We start from the raw sequence: 8,339 nt of genomic DNA, 5'->3' as shown, positions 1-8,339 counted from the left end.
AAATTTTCTTTTGATAGCGAAGCTGTCCCAGCCTATTTGGTTAATTAGGAACATAACATTGTCTCTTATACCTAACTTGGTCATAGTGCATCCATCTGGGTATATGGTTAGTGCCATTTCTCTCTAACCTAGAGCCTCAAAACGTCTCCGTTGATCTCTTCCTCTGAAGACTATATCCATGTAATCTACTTGTTGCATTCTGATGGTCAGTAGCTAGATAAATTTAAGTAGATAATAGCATTAAGTTAGTAACGATCAATAGTAAGGAAAATAACGATTGACTTTATGAAAAATAAGAAAGAAAGAAAATGAAAAATAAGCAATAGTAATAAACAGAAGTTTAGATAATTAAATTAACAGTTAAAAATAGAGTCTGGGTTGTCTCCCACCAAGCGCTTTGTTTATTGTCGTAAGCTCGACAGAAATAGGATAGATGTTAATCTGGTGAATGAGCGGGCAGCTCTGCAAGCTTTAGATTCGCGATGAAATCATTGTTGTCAATGTTATGGTAATGTTTCAAACGTTGCACGTTTATTGTAAATGGTTCGCTCATTTTTCCCTTTATCTCTATCGCTCCATTTGGAAAGACGTTGGTAATTTCAAAGGGACCGAACCACCTAGAACGAAGTTTTCTTGGAAAGAGTCTAAGGCGGGAGTTAAACAAAAGTACTTTATCACCTTCCTTAAACTCTTTCCTCGATATGTGATTGTCATGCCATTTCTTTGTTCTTTCTTTATAGATCCGGGCATTCTCATACGCATCTAGTCTAAGTTCTTCTAGTTCATGGATATCTAATATTCTTTTTTCGTTTGCGACAGTATAATTGAGATTAAGGGTCTTAATGGCCCAATATGCTTTATGTTCTAATTCTACCGGCAAATGACATGATTTTCCATAGACTAGCTTAAAATGTGTGGTTCATATTGAGGTCTTATAAGCTGTCCTATATGCCCACAGGGCTTCGTGTAATTTTGAGGAGCAATCTTTCCTAGAGGTGGCAACCGTCTTTTCTAAGATTTGTTTGATTTTTCGGTTCGAGACCTCTACTTTCCCACTCGTTTGTGGGTGACAGGGTGTTACTACGTGGTGCCGGACTCCATATTTCAGTAATAGCTTTTCAAAAATCTTCGAAATGAAATGGGAGCCACCATCACTGATGACAAGTCTCGGCATGCCGAATCTAGGGAAGATTATGCGCTTAAAGAGTCTAATTACCACTCGTTTGTCATTTGTTGGAGAGGCTATAGCCTCAATCCATTTTGATACGTAATCAACCGCAACAAGGATGTACTTGTTACCAAAAGAAGATGGGAATGGTCCCATAAAATCGATTCCCCAAACATCGAAGACTTCTACTTCCAAAATTCCTTTAAGTGGCATTTCGTCGCGTCTAGATATGTTGTCAGTGCGTTGACACCGGTCGCAATTGATGATCGCGATGTGGACATCTTTCCACAGAGTGGGCCAAAAGAGGTCGGCTTGCAAGGTCTTAGCGCAGGTCTTCGAGGTGCTTGCATGTCCTCCATAGGGAGCAGAATGACAGGGGGAGATTATGTTTTCTACCTCATCTTGGGGGACACATCGACAGAAGATACCGTCGGCGCCTCTCTTGAAGAGCAGAGGCTCATCCAAATAGTAATGTTTAAGATTGTGGAAGAATTTTTTATTTTGTTGGTAAGTCAAGTCTGGTGGAAGCACTCCAGCTGCTAAGTAGTTGACGAAGTCAGCGTACCATGGCAGTGTGGTTTTAGTGTAAATTGCTTCCACTACCTCGTTTGTTTCGGTATCCTTATAGGTTAATGCATATTTAGCTGTATTTCTTTCCAGTTGGGCTATGAGTCGTTCGTGAGGGAAATTGTCATTTATAGGCACTCGTTCAGGTTCAATACCTTCCATTCTTCATAAGTGATCGACCACGACGTTTTCAGTGCCCCTCGTATCCTTGATTTCTAGGTCAAACTCTTGTAGTAGTAAGATTCACCTTAGGAGTCTTGGTTTGGCGTCCTTTTTATTTAATAGGTACCTAATTGCAGCATGGTCGGTATAGATAATTATCTTTGCTCCTACTAGGTAGGAACCGAATTTATCCAGAGCCAACACTACGGCTAAAAGTTCCTTTTCTATGGTGGCGTAGTTCATCTGTGCAGGGTCTAGGGTTCTACTTGCGTAGTATATTGCATGAAGTTTCTTATCCCTTCTTTGTCATAAGACTGCGCCTATAGCATAGTCACTAGCGTCACACATGATTTCAAAAGGTAATCTCCAATCGGGCGGTTGCATGATAGGTGTGGTGATAAGAGTTGTTTTCAGTTGTTCGAACTCCGCTAGGCATTTATCATCAAAGATGAATTCGGTGTCTTTCATCAATAAGCCAGTCAGTGGTTTGGTGATTTTTGAGAAATCTTTAATGAATCGTCGGTAGAACCCGACATGTCCTAAGAAGCTTCGTATTTCTCTTACGGTTTTCGGAGGCTGAAGGTTTTCTATAACTTCTATTTTAGCCTTGTTGACTTTAATCCCCTTATCGGATACTATGTGTCCGAGTACGATCCCTTGTCGGACCATGAAATGGCATTTTTCCCAGTTTAGCATGAGGTTCACTTTTACGCATCTTTTAAGTACCATTTCAAGATTCGATAAACATCCTTCAAAGCTCTATCCGCATACAGAGAAATTTTCCATGAAGACTTCCATGATGTCATCTATAAAATCAGCGAAAATTAACATCATGTATCTTTGGAATATTGCGGGAGCGTTGCACAGTCCGAACGACATTCGTCGGTAGGCGAATGTACCATAGGTACATGTGAAGGTCATTTTCTCTTGGTCGTCAGGATGAATAGGAATTTGGAAAAATCCCGAATAACCGTCTAAGTAGCAAAAGTGAGAATGCTTAGCCAATCGTTCAAGCATTTGATTGATAAACGGTAAAGGAAAATGATCCTTCCAAGTGACTTTGTTTAATTTTCTATAATCAATGCACATTCTACTTCCAGTAACCACTATTTGTGTTATAGATTCACCTTTTTCATTATTAACAACTGTGACGCCTCCATTCTTTTGTACGACATGTACTGGGCTGACCCATTGACTATTAGATATTGGGTAGATAATACCCGCTTCTAACAACTTTTGCACTTATTTCTTTACTACATCACTCATAATGGGATTTATCCTTCTTTGATGTTCTCTAGAGGTCTTACTGTCTTCCTCTAGCATTATGCGATGCATGCATATGGAAGGGCTTATTCCTTTTAGATTTGAGATATTGTAGCCTAAAGCAGTTGGATATTTTCTTAAAACATGTAGAAGTTTTTCGGTCTCTATCTGCCCTAAGTTTGCATTGACTATTACAGGTCACTCGAGTTCAGTGTCTAGGAATTCGTATCTTAGATTTTTGGGTTGCGTCTTAAGTTCTAGGGCTGGTTTCTTTGGGCAAGGCATATGATGGTACGTTAGTGCTAGGCATTCGCTTAGGTTGTCATCTACGTATTCCGCACTCCAATTTTCATCTTCAAAAGTAGAAGACCTTGGAATTTTCAATATTTCGGAGTATGATGTTTGTTTATTCTCCATTTCTCTTATACATTCGTCGATGACATCTAGTAGGCAACAGGTATCGTCTATAGCTGGTGCCTTTAAGAATTGCATCAAAATGAATTCGACTTTTTCCTCACCAACTTCAAAGGTTAGCTTGCCTTTCTTAACATCTATAATAGCTCCGGCAGTAGCTAGGAATGGTCTTCCTAATATGATGGGGATGTTGGAATCCCCTTTTATATCCATGATTATGAAATCAGTATGAATATAGAATTGTCCTATACGTACCGAAACATTTTCTAACATGCCTACAGGAAATTTAACAAAACGATCTGCAAGTTGTACGGACATCCTAGTAGGTCATAGTTCTCCCATTTTAAGTCTTTCGCATATGGATAAGGGCATTAAGATAATATTGGCTCCTAAGTCTCATAGTGCTTTGTCTATGATAAACTTTCTGATTACACAGGGTATGGAGAAACTCCATGGGTCTTTCAGCTTATGAGGTATATTGTTTTGTATTATGGCGCTACACTCAGCAGTAAGTGTAACGGTTTCGTTATCCTCTATCTTCTTCTAGTTAGATAAGATTTCATTGAGAAACTTAGAATATGAGGGCATTTGAGTGATGACTCCCGTAAAGAGTATCGTGATATTCAATTGTTTTAGAAGCTCTACAATTTTTTTAAATTGCCCTACACTTTTAGATTTAACATGTCTTTGAGGATAAGGGATAAGAGGTTTATACGGTGGTGGAGGCACATAAGGTTCTTCTTTCTCTACGGCCTCTTCGCTTTTATCTTCCTCTTGTTCGTCTTCCTTCTCAATTACCTTACCAGGGTCTTGGTGCATGGTTGGGTTTTGAATTCTAGGGTCGGTCGGTCTGTCTAGTTCTGTGCCACTTCGTAGTATAATAGCATTTGCATGACCTTTCGGGTTTGGTTGCGGTTGTCCAGGAAATGTGCCTGCGGGGGCAGTAGTAGGTGCTTGTTGTTGAGCCACTTGCGAGATTTGTGTTTCCAACATTTTGTTATGGGTGGCTAAAGCATCTACCTTGTTTGCTAACTGCTTGATTTGCTCACTAGTGTGTATGTTTTGATTTAGGAAATCCTTATTTGTTTGGGCTTGGGTAGCTATGAAGTTTTCCATCATTATTTCTAAGTTTGACTTCCTAGGAGCATTTTGAGTATTTGTGGCAGCTTTATGATATCCTGGTGGTACAGCAGGTGCTTGGTTAGGTGCATACAATGCACTATTGTTTTTGTGCGAAAAGTTAGGATGGATCTTCCATCCTGGTTTTTAGGTGTTTGAGTAAGGGTTTCCTTGAGCATAATCCACCTGGTCTGTGGAGACTCCTGTCAGAAGTTGACATTCAGGGGCAGCATGCCCAGGAACTCCGCATATCTCGCAGTTTGGTGCTACGGCAGCCACAGTGGCTGCAGGTGTTATGGTCAAGTTGTCTACCTTTTGAGTAAGAGCGTCTACCTTAGCATTGACATGGTCAAGACTACTTAATTCGTACATACCGCCTTTCGTTGAAGGTTTCTCTACGGAGGCTCTTTCGCTTCCCCACTGGTAATGATTCTGGGTCATACTTTCGATAAGTTGATAGGCCTCATTGTAGGGTTTATCCATCAGTGTGCCACTTGTGGCGGTGTCTATTGTCAATCTTGTATTGTACAAGAGACCATTGTAAAAGGTATGGATGATCAATCACTCTTCTAGACCGTGATGTGGACAAAGCCTCATCATGTCTTTGTATCTCTCCCAAGCTTTAACAAGTGATTCGTTATCTTTTTGTTTAAACCCGTTTATTTGGGCTCTTAGCATTGCCATCTTACTAGGTGGAAAATATTGTGCTAAGAAAACTTTTTTCAACTCGTTCCACGTAGTGACAGAGTTGGATGGTAGAGACTGGAGTCAAACTCTAGCTTTATCTCTTAATGAGAAAGGAAAAAGATGTAGGCTTATAGCTTTGGGCCTGACACCATTTTCTTTCACCGTGTCTGTGTATTGCAAAAACACTGACAAATGCAGGTTCGGGTCCTCCGTGGGACTACCTGAAAACTGGTTTTGTTGTACGGCTGACAACAACAAAGGTTTTAGCTCAAAATTATTGGCCTCGATGGCAGGGGCAGCGATGATGTTATGTGGTTCATCCTGCGAAGGGATTGCATAGTACTTAAGAGGACGGTTATGCGGTCCTTCAGCCATCTCTGGTTGTATAACTGGTCCAGGAATAGAGATATTAGGATCAGGAAGATTTAGCTTGAGACGATGTTCTCGTATCAAGTCTCGTATCCGGTGTTCTAATCGTAGATAACGCTCGGGTTCGTCGAACGGTAGCTTCAATTTCTCGCCTTGAGAGCGAGTACTTGGCATACACTCGACAAATTAGAAAGGGAAATAGAATTGTTTGCCTTAGTCTATACTGGGAAACACTGGAGTTATGATATCGACTAAATTACTCCCTGGCAACGACACCAAAAACTTGATCGCGACTTAGTAAGTCTATGGAATCGTGACTGCAAGTGCACAGTTGTATCACGTAGTTTTAAATATTATCGAACCCAAAAGGACTAATAATCGAACGTATAGTTATCTAATGTTACTATGTAAATCTAAGGCTGAGGAACGTTCTAAGATTGGAGGGATGAAGAGAAATAACTATAACGTGGACAGAAAATTAATACAGATATTTAATAAAGGGATATTGGTTTGTAACGCATCAAACTTCGGGGATTCGATAGATAGTTGGCATAATCTTATTGATCAAAATATTCTTCAGTAGAAATTATTTATAAAAAGGACTTTGTCTCACACTCTCGTTTTTATTGACTCTGACCATACTCTTAAACCAGAATGCTTGGCTCTCGCGGTCTCATTATGAATTTAAAAGTAATTTTTGAATATGAATGAAGTCTAATAAATCCTAAAGCACTCTCGATGTGTTTAGGATTAATGCAAAGTTTTAGTTATCTGGTTAAAGTCTCACACTCTCGTTTTTATTGACCGTAACCTTTGTTTTCTTTGTACTCTCGTACGAAAAACAGTTTTGAATAAAACAAGAAACTAAAACCGGAAAATAATATTTTATAAAAGCCAACACCAATTATTTACGAATCCCGTCGTTTTGACGGTCTTTACATACTGATACCTAGAGGTTTAGTCAGACATGGATCCGATAACAGACATGGAATTCAGATAACTAAGCATACAATAAGGCATAAGTAATTAAAATTGCAATTAAAATAAAACCTGGAACATAAATCGAGAACTTGGAATGAATCATGAGTTCAAATTAAACAATGCCGGCAAGCTTTGGCAATCGAGTACACCGTTACAATCAAATTCTGATGCTTAAACAATAAATTGCAATAGTCCCTGGTGTGGAGAATCTATTGCTTTTACAAAGTAAGAAACTACCTAAGAAAATCTAACCAAAAGAATCTGATTGAAAAAAATGCACCCTTGGTGAGAAAACCGACCCTCCTTTATATACTTCCACTCTTCCTAATTGCAGCATTCGTTCGTTGAAAAAGTAAGTGGAAGTCATGGCTAAAAATGTGGAGGTCGTGGCTAAAAAGGTGGAGAGGAATAAGGGAGACCAAGTTGATAGCGGCTGCCACAACCCTAATATGGTCTCCATGGCGGGCACCACCTTTTGTGGGATGGGCGCCACCACCTTATTGCTTCATGGCGGGCACCACCACTCCCTTTAGGTCATGTGGCGGGCGCCACACATCCAAGTGGTGGGCGCCACATGTCCATTTGGTGTGGTGAGTGTCATCTTTTCTATTTTTCTCCATTTTCTTCTCTTTTTCTTTCCTTTCTCTATTTTCCACTTTGCTTGCTATACATCTTTTATTCGATAAATACCTGAAATAAACATAAAATATTGTGTAATAATAAGTGTTAATCAAGTAAAACGCAATGCATATGAAGCCAAATATACGATACATTTTTGCGTTATCATTACACAAAACCTGTAACCCGTTACTGCTTCTAAAAACCATAAATAAACTAACAATGGTAATTGGTTACTGCAAATGCGTAATCGATTTCACCAACTCTCAAATGACTTTTCTTCGGCTTATTTAACTTATTTTGACACATGTAACCGATTACACACCTGCCTTAACCAGCTGCAACACTTGAATTACTAAAAAACTCTTAACAATCTCAACCTTCCTTAACTAACAAGTTTCCTCAAGTAGTGAAATCTCATCTCAATGTGCTTGATCCTCCCATGTGCAATTGGGTTCTTAGTAAGATTAATCACGGAAACATTATCAACCATGAGTATTGTCATACCCTCAAATTTATCCTACCCCACATCACCTTCTTAAACCCTACTCTATGAGCATACATACCATAAATGCCATCTCATATGCATCTATACTTAACAATCCACAATAATCCACAAATTCAAGGCATGGGATTCATTTGTGAAGAATCAAGTTCCTCATGCCATGTTGAGGTGTGCCCAGGCCACCTTAATCCTAATTTCATTCTCAAGCAACCCAGAAAGCTTGGAGGATCATTCAAGACATCTCACTCACTCTCCAAACCCAATTTGAATGGTGAGTCGCTTTTTAAGAAGCTTCAAGATTCATATGGTCACCCAAGGATACAAACTCATGCTCTTGACCTCATTTGGCTTATACAAGTCATGATTCACCATGGATCTTAACCATGCCATTGATGAACCCTCAAATCCAAAGTTTTTTCATGCCTCATACCCTTTAAACATCTCAACTTGACCCTTGCATCACCAAACCCCAGTAGTTTGACCTTG

At 39.5% G+C, this 8,339-nt stretch overlaps 1 non-coding gene across 1 annotated transcript; it reads left to right on the top strand.

The window, feature by feature from the left end:
* The first annotated feature begins 5,264 nt into the window (after positions 1-5,264).
* On the top strand, positions 5,265-5,371 carry LOC127089634 (small nucleolar RNA R71). Its single transcript, XR_007791204.1, has one exon. It is a non-coding gene; the product is annotated as a small nucleolar RNA R71 (small nucleolar RNA).
* The last annotated feature ends 2,968 nt before the right edge of the window (positions 5,372-8,339 follow it).

The sequence above is a fragment of the Lathyrus oleraceus genome, chromosome 5, assembly GCF_024323335.1.
Source record: "Lathyrus oleraceus cultivar Zhongwan6 chromosome 5, CAAS_Psat_ZW6_1.0, whole genome shotgun sequence".
Classification (NCBI taxonomy): Eukaryota; Viridiplantae; Streptophyta; class Magnoliopsida; order Fabales; family Fabaceae; genus Lathyrus; species Lathyrus oleraceus.
This window is presented reverse-complemented; position numbering and strand designations above follow the sequence as displayed.